Source organism: Ambystoma mexicanum, chromosome 1q, assembly GCF_040938575.1.
Source record: "Ambystoma mexicanum isolate Mex_15411 chromosome 1q, UKY_AmexF1_1, whole genome shotgun sequence".
NCBI lineage: Eukaryota > Metazoa > Chordata > Amphibia > Caudata > Ambystomatidae > Ambystoma > Ambystoma mexicanum.
In genome coordinates, this window is record NC_090922.1 from 640617996 (window position 1) to 640630083 (window position 12088).

A 12088-nucleotide genomic window follows, 5' to 3' on the forward strand; every position below is an offset into this window, starting at 1 on the left:
TGCTTGTGTGTAGCAAGAATCCTTTGCTGTCCGGGATTCGAGTAGATCACTGCCATTCGTGACTCGTTAAATGTGAGCAATTCACGTTACATATGCTAGTGTGCATGCGTACGTGCGGGTCGGGCCAGTATCTCTTGGCGCATGAGGACAATTAACACCAAGTCTACAGATCGCGGTCTCATTGGTGTTTGCTATTGACGTTCCATATGTTTGTGTGCATGTGCTCGTGCGGGTCGGGCCGCTCTCCCTTTGCGCATGCGCACAAAGAACCCTACGGGACTCCAAATCTTTCTGTGGTTGTGCCGCAAATGTGCTGCTTCTACATTGCGCAGCCGCAGGATGCACCAAACGAACTCTTAGGTTCGCCCGCCGCTAGTTCTGCGCATGCGTGTGTGTATTAACAACGTTCCCATAGGGGAACCTAAACGTGTTGGGGTACATCATTTCAAATGGAATTGCAGCTACAAGTACCAATACTTTATCAAGGACAATAGTAGTAGTTTCACTGAGTCATTTGGAGCTCCACATGATCATATAGATATATCAAGAGGTAATCACTGGTATACCAGAGTTTTGTTTATATATGCCTGTAAATCACATATCTTACCCACTTAAAATAATCAAAGGCCAAGGTGCCAATTGAGTTATACTTGCTGTGAAAGGTTTTAAGGTTTTAGTTCCTCGCGAAGAGTCGTGCCGCTGAGCCACTGCTCGGGTGAGTGGGGAATGGCGCAGACTCAAAGCCTGCTTGGGTCCCTGTCTGTACCATGCTGTGGTGATCCCGCGGCACGACACTGCGTCCCTTCACTATGACCTCGCAAAGGATTTACCTCATTCACTTTACCTTTCGTGCACATACATGGCTAACTCTTGTGATGGCATTGCATCCCCTGGGGGAGGCCATTGATGGTCAACATGTACGGGATGCACTGATTCACAATTTCTTTTGAACAATCCTCACAAGCACATGGTGCACAATTTCTGACATGTAATTTCAAACACTTTGATTAAATAATTAATACTCATGCAGAAAAAGAATGTACAGCCTAGTGTATTATAATGAAGACAATTAAAACAGGTGCAACAGCAATACCCTCCCAAACGTACACTCCCACCTCCCAGGCCCCAACTATCTAACCCAACTATAGACCCTCCTACCCACTCCCAAATGTACCCTCCCACCTCCCAGGCCCCAACTATGGAGCCCCCCTCCCATTCCCAAACGTACCCTCCCACCTCCCAGACCCCAACTATCTATCCCAACTATGGACCCCCCACTCCCAAATGTACCCTCCCACCTCCCAGGCCCCAACTATGGAGCCCCCCTCCCACTCCTAAACATACCCTCCCACCTCCCAGGCCCCAACTATCTATTCCAACTATGGACCTCCCCTCCCAAACGTACCCTCCCACTCCCCAACTATTCACATGTGGAGAAAATGTCCATATTTCTGCACTACTTTCGGCCACACTTGGCAGCATGCGTGTCCTTCTGGGTGAAGCCAGATAGGCACATAGATCTGCTTCTGGGACTGCCTGCCTGGGAGCTTGCAGGCGTGGTGCTGGTGGAGGGCACTGGCGTGTTTTCACGTAGTAGTCGGGACATGATAGCCTGTAGGGCCAGTGCATTGCCTCTGCAATGTTTGACTGCGCACTATTGAACACAGTAGAGTTCCTATCGCTAATAGGAACTCCCGTCCCCTGCACACTATAAAGTAATGGAAAGCATGATTATTCCAATCAAATTTTACAAAATTTCAAAGGTAGTTCAATAGTTTCAACATTTGCCAATTCCAAAATAGAAAATTAGTTCATCTGATATTACTATTATTTCAAAATATCTCAATTTCAATTGTTCTTATACCTGCTTTTGTATAAACACACAATTCTCAGGAGGACATTTTCAAAGTAAATTTAATTTTATAAAAATCAACAGAAAGTCAAAAACATTGATAATTCTCAATAAAAAAATCAAACAATTAATTTCAAAGCTCTATGCGTTTCGAGAGATATATTCTCTCTTCTTCAGGAGCAGAAATAGTTTTTATGAAATTCACAAGTCTTTCTTGATAACAAAATTTCCCATAACTGTTCGACCACTTGCTGTTTAATTGCGTTGTGAAATCATGAAACCGTCATCTTTCATCATCAATGTTCGTTATTGTGGTAAAGGTCGCCTGTGAATTACATGATGTGTGTATATTAGTAATTAATGTTCTCATGTGTATTGATCATTAGAAAGAAGATCACTATGGTCAGTACCTGTATATGGGTTAGTCCTTAGTGGATAATATGGCTGGAAGTAGCTTTCCTTCTTGCAAATGCTAATAATATGGCTGTAGTACTAATAATTCCTTCTTATTAGTTTCAATCTTGCACCTGTGTGTGCAGAAAAATGAACAAATGTATCATCAGTGTGCATGTTAATTATTATCTACACTGTAAATTTATACTATGAAAATGGCGAGAGTACTCACCATAAAATGCTCACGAAGTTGGAATGGCTGCGTTCAGAGACACCGTCTCACGCTCTGCATTCGGTCTATGAAAAAGAGTCCGACATTAGAGTCTTGGACTTTCTTGTATTCTCAAAATTATACGGTAAACCTCACCGTGCTTACCTGATTGTAGAAATCTCCTTCCTGCCACCGTCCGGTAACAGGAGGTGTTTGCCGTGTCCCTCGTTAGATTGCGGAGTCAGTCTGTTGCTTAGTTACAATTGTGATATATAATCATGTGATTAGACCCTGCTGGTCATGTGATGGTAGGGATTCTGGGAAACGTGGTTCCCAGTCATTACATTGGGATCTCTATGCTTGTGTGTACTGCTCATCAATCTAATGTGCTATTATCACTACTTGCTAAATAGCAATTACATTGCAGAAACGTGAATGTAATTTGTTGCTATATACGTACGATCTTATTCCATGGTGGTAAGACTTAATCATAAGTCACAGTGCTGTCAAGTATACCATTAATTACACCATCCTTAATGATAGACTAATCTAGTCATTTTGATAAAAGAGGTTACACTCACTTCGCATGCTGTGAGGATAGCTGTATCCTGATGATAATATCTACAATGGTCATTTCATTATGTCACAACGCCATTTTGGAGTATGCAATTGTGTTATAATGATTACTTGGTCATTCTCAAGTTTCATAATTCTTTCATTGTACATACATGGATGTGCTTTTCTCCCATTTTTGTTGTGTAGTTTTGTTGAGACCCATTAACTTGGAGTGGTATCGTTACGAGACTAGCACCCCACAATCTATTTATAATTTTATGAGATTATGGGGGTCATTCCGAGGTTGGAGGTAAGTAACGGTCCTTACCGGCAAGGCGCAAATAGCGTGCCCGTGTAGTCAATAGCCCGCTAATAGAGGGCTACTACGACTTTGCGGGCACAAGCTTTGCGCCATGCCGGTAAGGGCATTGCCGCCATGCCGTTAAAGGCACGAAAAATGCCCTTAGCGGCATCATGCATAGCGCAGATTGCTCTACCGGCATGAACCAATGCGGCTTTAACGGTGACCGCTATTAGCGGTCACCGCTAATAACGGTCACCATAAATAAGCGGAACCGGAAGTAGAGTCATCGCACAGGAACGGGAAGGAGCACAGCAGCCATCTTTAAAAACACAATCCATTGCCATCCTCAGCACACAGGACCTGTGGGAGTCTGCTGTTTGTTTGAAAACCTTCATCTAACACACCACAATGCCCATGGCCCTTAAGAAGGGAGCCGCCCCCCAGCGTAAGTAGTGCTTCAACGAAGACGAGTTGGAGATGCTAGCTGGGACCCTGCAGGAACATGCTGAGATTGTGTTCTCTAACAGCATGAAGAGGGAGGCCATCATTAAAAAAAAAAGAGATCTGGGCACTTGTGGCGCAGAAAGTGAGTACAGTCGGGAACACCCCACGCACCACAAAAGACTGCAGGAAGCGCTGGGACGACTTGCGGCTGCGAGTAAGGAACATACTCTCCGTCAACAGGAGCAGGCAATGGCAACAGGCGGAGGTGCCAGCTCCCCATCAAGCTGACCCCCTGGGAGGACATCTGCGCCAGCATGATTGGCATTGAGGCGACAGAGGGTGTCGGTGACATGGAGTGTGGCGCCACAACATCGGCGGATAGAGGTGAGTGTCCTAAGAAAACACTGTAATGCAGAGTCTGATAAAAGTCAACCAATATGTCCGTCCAAAGAGGCAAGCCATGGCCCAACACACACACACTCCCAGCAAAGTTGCCGGATGCACCCCAGACATATGCAGATGCCTGCAGCAAGACAATGCGGTACCTGACACATAGCACACAAAATGTAAATGCCATAAGTCACACAGCATGCAGGCCCAAACAAATATGCATGTCACATAGCATAGGTCTTGGCCAACATGAGTGACCGCGATGTATGCCTGCATAACCCACCCATGTATCAAACAACGTGATCATCCAAACTCAAATGCCCATTACCCTCGATTGTGTGGATGATAAATTGTCCAAATGTATGTATGATGCTTATCAAAACATCACTCATGCCGTCCCTCTCTTCAACCCCCACAGGCTCTGACCATGACAGCGATGCCCAGGACGATGCCCCCGCGATAACCACATCCCGGAAGAGGTCCCGGGATGAGGCCAAACGGCCTTCCACCTCGCAGGGCCAACCCAAGGGCCGCCGTGCACCACCAGTGAAGACACCCCAGGTTGCCAGTGCACCAGTGCTGCCAAGGGCCGTAGAGGCGGAAGCGCCAACACCTATTGCACAGGCAGAGGAAACAGCCGAGGCACCACACTCGGAGTAGTCAAGTTTGGCTGGGGGGTGGCAGCCACAGCACCCCAGGCTGTGGAGGAGGCACAGGATGAGGCATGTGTGCCTGTGGAGGACGATTCCTCAAAACTGCCCTGCACGCCCAGTCCACAGGCATCCCCCCAAATCTCATCCCTTGAGACAGACCACGCCACCACCCCAGAGCAGTCTAGGCGGGAGTTAATTGAAGGGCCCTTTAGTCCGATAGTGGCGACTAGTGAGTAGTGAGGCCGAGCAAGACACCCAGGAACCGTCCACCTCCACAGGTGCACCCGCAGGGCCGCAGCGTGCTGAGCAGCTGACTGCCCTTGTGCAGCAGTTCGTGGAGGACAACGCACAGGCAAGGCAGAAGTGGCGGGAGAACATCGCCTCTCTAAGCAGGACCATCTCAGACAACACCGCCTACATGGGCAAAATATTTGCAGAGAACACTAGCCGCCTCTGCGAGGAGGTATCCGCCCTGCGGCAGGTACTAAGCCGCATAGCCGATGCCATGGAGTCAGGGCGTCCGGCAGCCCAATTTGAGCAGGCGGCCACACCATCCTCGTCTAGCTCTACCCAGACGAGCCCGCTCCGCAGGTCATCACGCACCCTGCACTGGCCAGACATGCCGGCACCAGGTCCAGGGAGTGCTAATTAATATTCTGGGCAGTCTGATGTAGTCATTAGAGAGCTTGATGGGACATGTGTGGGGGAGTTGTGGGGGAGAGGGAGGGGGGGTGAGGGTGTGTGGGGGTGTTGTTGGGGTGAGGGGGGTGAGGGAGGTGGAGGGTTATTGCACTTTAATTGTTAAATTCAATACACCCGTTGTGTCAAAAGCAAGCCCTGAGTGGACATTCATCATTGCGCATGTGTCATTTATTCCTACACAGTGCATAGTGTGCATGTACCCCCACACCCAGTGCCCTCTGTCAAACTATCATGTCACCCTCTGCCGTCATGTGTGTCAGTAGTATTGTGCAATCACTGACTGACGCACAGCACGTCCCTCCTGTGCATCAGCACTGCAATGATGTGCAGCCACTTCTTCTTCATCCCCTTCATCATCACCAGATGGTTGCAGGTCAATGCCAGGGGGCAGGGGCACGTTGCGTTGGATACACATGCCGCCAGATTATCGTTGGCCACATGCACATGTCCCTGGTTGTATGCATGCCATTTTTAGGGCCTCCATGTGTACTGTGCCATGGAATAATGTTGTGGGTTGCATCTTCAAGATGATAGACGGTGTGCTCTGCTGTGTTGTTGCTCATGCATTGTGTACGCATACAGCTGTGTCCATGTCCATTTAGTGATGCGTAGCGTTATGTAGGATTTTCCGATGGGGAGCGTTGGCAGTAGGCTCTGCAATGTTAGGCATTCTGCGCTGATGATTGCCATGGTGACATTCAGCATTCCTGTGGTTGATCTGGGATATCGGGCACAACAATGTGTGATGATCTTGCTTGCGTCGCCTCCCATCTGCACCTGGTTGGAGTGGTATTGCTTGCGATTGTGGTAAACCACCCCCATGGCTTGGAGGTCACCTTTTGTTTCAAGAATCTCCTGGGGAGTCCGTGGTAGGGATATGTATTCCGTTGTGTGCTTGAGGAGGGCATCCAGCACTTGCTTCAGGATGCGAGCGAATAAGGGTGGTGATATGCCATGCATGTGCCCCATTGTGTGCTGGTAGGTGGCTGTGGAAAGGAAGTGGAGCACCGACACTACCTTCAGTAGAGGGGGGATGGCGGTGCGTATTTCAATGAGGCGGACAATCGTGTATCATGTCCACGATGGTGTTGATGGTGTCCCGGTTCAGACGGTACAGGGTGTGGTTGTGCTCTGGGGTTGGGTTGGAAGGACTGGCTCTGATGTTTGGGATTGTGGGCTGCATGCGTGGTTACGCTGGCTGCACTGGTGGGGCATGCTGGGCCTGTATCACCCTCCTTCTCCTGCTGCGTCTCCTCTGTGGTGCCTGCTGCTGGTGTTGGTGTTGTTGCTGGTGTTGCAATGCATGCATGTCCTCCAGCTGAAGTTTTGATGCTTTTATTGGATTGATCTTGGTGTGGAAAGGGGTGTGGTGTGTGCATGTGCTTCTTTTGTTCAGGCCCAGACTCCATTGGCTCTACCTGTGCTGATGGTGTTCACCTGTGGCAGTTGGGAACACTGCACATGCCATTTTACGGTTGTCAGCGATGCCGGTATTTACGACATGCCGGAATCCACTTTTAGCGCCTTCATGATGCCGGTATTTGCATGTCCGCTTGACTTGTGATGTCCTCCAGTTGACGGCATGCCGCTATTGCCGGTATGAAGGCCTGTGCGCCCGCGCCCATGCCGCTATTAGAGGCACTATTATTTACGGTGCCGCTAATAGCGGTTTGGCTGGTCGGAATAGCCTGGAACAGTAAGCGATGCCGGTGATCCTTTACCGGCATCATTTATCCCTTACCTCCAGCCTCGGAATGACCTCTTATGTCCTTTTCAAAAATCAACGCGCTAACCATCAAACATGCGAAAGCGTTAGCTTTCACCGTGGAAGAAGTAATACGAATACTAGTATTAATTAAGAGCACAGGGAAACCAACGGTGACCCCAGAGAATCCAGACTGAGTAATCAACAATTTGGAAAAACTAATTAGAAGGGAAATAGCACAAAAACTACACGCAACAACATTAACTAAATACTATAAATCACAAAGAATCCCGAGAGGACTACGGATTCATTTTAAACCCACTCTCTGTAGAGACAGTAGTGATTTTGTGGGCAAGTGGGAACGCATCTTGAACAAATGTTCATTAGATTAGATACTTCTAAAAATAGAAGAATTGGCATCATCATTAACTAAACTAGACTCAGAAATAACGGAGTTGAAAGAACAATTAGTGACCTTGACATCTGTAGAAGAACTAAAGAATATCTTGGCTTCAACCAACCACACAATGGATTCCTACAAAAAAGATATCGAGCAGAGGAAGATAAGAAAATTCTGCAGGGACACATTAGACTATTCCAGGGACATGGGGCCTCATTACGACCCTGGCGCTCACGTAATGAAGGGTGCCTGAAGGGGACCGGCACCCTTCATTACGGGAGCGCCGATTACGAGGTTCCCTTCGCGGAACCCGGAACAGACGTCTGGTAAAACCAGACGTCCTTTCCGGGTCCTGCGAGGGGAAGAGGGAGCTAATAACGGGCCATTCATAATGTGCCCGTTATTACTTCCCTCCCTATTCCCATTGAGCCCTATTGGGGCTCAAATGGGAATGGGGAATGGTTCCTTCAAGGAGGAATTACTGGGTCCTCCAGTGTTGGAATGACCCGGTAATTCCCCATTGAAGGAACCCTGTATTGGGGGCTCAAATGGGAATGGGGAATGGTTCCTTCAAGGAGGAATTACTGGGTCCTCCAGTGTTGGAATGACCCGGTAATTCCCCATTGAAGGAACCCTGTATTGGAGCCCGGTTTGGAGGCAGCCATGGTGCTAATAGCACCATGGCTGCCTCCAACATCGTAATGAAGCCCATAGTGTATACCTGGCAAGGGTTTTATTATCAGCAAAACCAACAGTTTCAGCACACAGGTAAGAAAGCTCCACCACCAAAAACACCAAGACAGGAGAGTAAAAGTACTGACCCATCAAGTGATGTATCAAGTAAAGGAGACTCGACATCAGCAATACCTTCGGTGTCAGGAGTAATCACGGCAGAAACATCTCCATCAATACAAATTGAAGATACTCAACCAGGTTCTTCTTTTTTAGAAGACGGCGGGCACGAAGAGGGAGGAAGAAATCTCAGGAGCAAAAAGAAAACTCCAACTTGATTATCAATATTTCTAACAAAATCTTCACAAAACAACAATTGGACCTACTATGTTTAGGTTTATCCTTCGTCCCTACAAACAACACCCATCTGTTTAACAAAGAGGTTAACCTATTTAAACTTATCAGAAAAATGAAATTGAAAATATTTCTCAATTCCATTCCACTTATGCAAGAAAGATCGATGACCTTTGACACTTTGGAAATGAGAGCCAAAAGTAATTTCAGTCCTAATGTAAGCAATTCAGCTCTAGATCCCTTTGAAAAAAAAATGAAGAAAGATCTTAAATCCATAAAATATATGGAGGTGAAGCACCAAAATCTTCGAAAACAGCAATACAGAATTCTAAAAGTGTTAGCAGATGACAGCCAGCAGTGTGTTTGGTGTTGCTGGTGGGGAAGGATCTCGCTGCCTGTCTCTGGTCTCCTGTGAAACCGCTGGCTCAATTGAACTTGGGACAATATTTGCAACCTGGTCCTCTTTCTATTTTCACCAACTCAGCCCGGCGTCCTACAAACACACCGCGCATGTGCGGAGCGCGGCACGGTGTGCCAGCAGTGTGTTTGGTGTTTGGTGGTGCAGTGGCGCTGAGGGGCCCCTCCTGGTCTATCGGTAAGATAAGTACCATCTTAAACACTTGGAAACTTGAAAACTTGGCACCTCCACAGTTGTACATTTGTACGATCATAGCAACCAATTGTGGCATTCCAAAAAAAAAAAAATACTTTGTCAGCTGAATCTTTCTGATGCCCCATGCGATAGAGCCAACACAAACTGGTGACGTGGATAAGTGACCAAGTTTGAGACTTGTGTGTATACTCATCGGAGGTGCTATTCCCCATTTGCACAGCTAGCAGGCATGCGCGCTTTGGTTGGGTCATTGATTTGTTTCTTGTGAAGCCTGTCACAGAGCTGTACTTATGCACCCTGGTATACCGGAGCCTAAGGCCATCACAGCTTGGCGTGCGCGTTGGGATAGACACGTGTTGTGTCTAGTTGTTGCTTGGCGCTAGGAGAGACTGTGTAGCGGTGATCCCGCCGCACCCGGACAGCAATTTGTGATATTAAGTCACGCCCTTTGTACTCTCCGAGGTTGGATATTGACCTCACGTGTTTGAAATTATATTTTGAAAGTGTTTGATCATCTCTCACACAGTGGGTGACTGCGGGCGTCGAGCCTTTGAACCCCTGTGTTTGGAACTAACGTTATTCTTGGAGGTCTTTTACAAAGGCTGACTGCGGGCTCTAGGCCCTTGAACCCTCTCCTGCACTTCGATCTAGTGTTTATTCCAAATAACGCCACGGGATTGGGTGGTAAGACCCTTTCAAGTATTTGTCTCTTTTTTCCAGCTAGAGGGTGACTGCGGGCCTTGAGCCTTTGAACCATTGGGGTGCTGGAAAAGTGCGCCTACTAGAGATAACCCCCTAAGAGTCACCGTGCGCACTGGGCTTTTTTGACCCTCGTTTTTGCGCTCCATTTGCACCTAGGTGTTCTTCTTGGTCATTTTAGTTAGGGTTACCTTGTTAGGCTGTGTGTGTGGTTCACCATAGGCCAACCTTAGGAATTGCCCTAGAACATATTATCTGGAGTCATCGGGTATTCCTTTTTGTAAGGTGACGGTGGGCATCAGGCCTTTGAACCTGACAAAGGAGGGCTCCATCCATATGTTTGATGGACTTTAATGGCTGAGCACTAGATCTGCACATGGCTCACAGGAGGTCACTGGGACCTGATCTGCCTATTCTACTATTTGAATTCGCCATTACTAATATAAAACACCACCCAATGATGCATACTCTGTTGTGAGAACGAGAATTATGGGCGTATGACACTGTGTGCTATAAGTGTTTCTCTCTACCTGCATTTTCTACCAGTGTGTGAAAAGGAAACTGGGGGGCATTGGGGCTTTATCTCTTATAGTCCCTCTCGTTTGCTGAAGCCAGGGCCCAATGTGTTGAATTTCTACTAACTTGTATAGTTTACAAAATTGGGAGTGGAAGAACTGGGGCGTTGGTAGTGGAACTCCGCAAAAGAGCCTGTGGTTGCAAACTTTGGAGGGCGACCACCACTGTTCATTCTGTGCTAGCGTGTATAGTTGTGTTAACCTTGGTGGGTGGGCTTCTATCTTATAGTGGGTGAAAATTCCATTGACACCACTTGTAGACTAGAAGTAGACCATGAGCCGCGCTCTGAGAAGCGGCAATAAGTCAGGTAATCCGTCTAAGGAAATAAACTGCTTAATAGCACTCTACCACTGTTACCTTCCAACAAAAAATCATTATTATCAATGTCGATATCGACAGTTGAGGGGTCTGCTCCACTCGACCAAGTGGCGGTACTTGACTCTCCCCAAGCGGTAGGTGTGGCACCTGGCACGGAGGCACCGATAAAGGTGGGGCCCCCGGGCGAGATTCCACCAACATTCTCTGTCCAAGAAGCAAATGAGAATGAGGGGCAGGTGGTTTGTGAGTTCTCCCATGTACATGATATCAATTGTACCCCAATGCAAGCACAGGAAGGATTTGCTCATGTCTCTGACACTTCTATGCTCGCCCCATCGATCATGAGTGAACTAGGTAAACGCGTGCAGCTCTCTCTTGGCCCATCCTCACCTGCCTCGAGGTCTTATCCCTTTCGCGAACAAGTTCACTTCCATCTTCCTGATCAATCCAGCTTTAAAGATCTTAACGAACCTGGAAAGGACCTTCCAAGTATTCTATCTAAGGGATTGGCAGGGGGAACATTTTCAGGCCGTGAGAACCCCCATTTTGGTTATGCAGACCCAATTGGGGCCCTTTTGCCCAACGGATTGGAGGCATCCACACTGGGGAATGATGATGTTAGCCTTGGTGTTCCCAAAGGGGATGCAAGGTCATCATCGACACCATAGGATTCCCCGCTGATACCTCCCTGCATGACCCCTTTAACTTCCCAGTGATCTCGCGAATACTCAATCTTCTTGATAAGGGCCACGAATTAAGGGAAATGCAGGGCTCCCTCGCCTTTATGAAAGAAAAACTCACCAAATTAGAAGGCTTTATATTGGCTGAGGAGCAATCAAAAGCATTTTACCATTCCCAATTCGAAAAAATGTTGGCAAGTTTTGTTGCCGTTGCCGCACCAGTTCCTTCTGCGTCTGCTTCACGGTCCCAAGGAACTCAAATGGAAAACGGGCTATCCAATGCCTATCTGCCGCAAAGACTGTACTCGCACGTGTTGCAAGGAGTAAACAGGGTGGGCACAGAGCATTGCAGCACTGAAGCCATCGATCTTCTGCAAGTAGCCAAACTCCACCATGATCGTTTGCTCCAAGTAGAACAATTACTCTTTAATATGGACACGAAATCTCAACCTGTCGTAACCACAGAGCTCTCATGTGGAGAAACGGGGATTGCCATTCCGGTTTGTCCTACGCCGGATAGCCCCTCTGCATTGACGGATATCATTGATTCCAAGACCATCTCAGAGC

General features: G+C 47.7%; 1 long non-coding RNA gene across 1 annotated transcript; it reads right to left on the reverse strand.

Moving 5' to 3' along the window:
* Positions 1-2069: 2069 nt before the first annotated feature.
* LOC138534509 (uncharacterized) lies at positions 2070-2694 on the reverse strand. The gene is made up of 4 exons (XR_011284877.1): positions 2622-2694; positions 2478-2542; positions 2263-2379; positions 2070-2177 (listed from the first exon to the last, which is right to left on the reverse strand). It is a non-coding gene; the product is annotated as an uncharacterized lncRNA (long non-coding RNA).
* Between the last annotated feature and the right edge of the window lie 9394 nt (positions 2695-12088).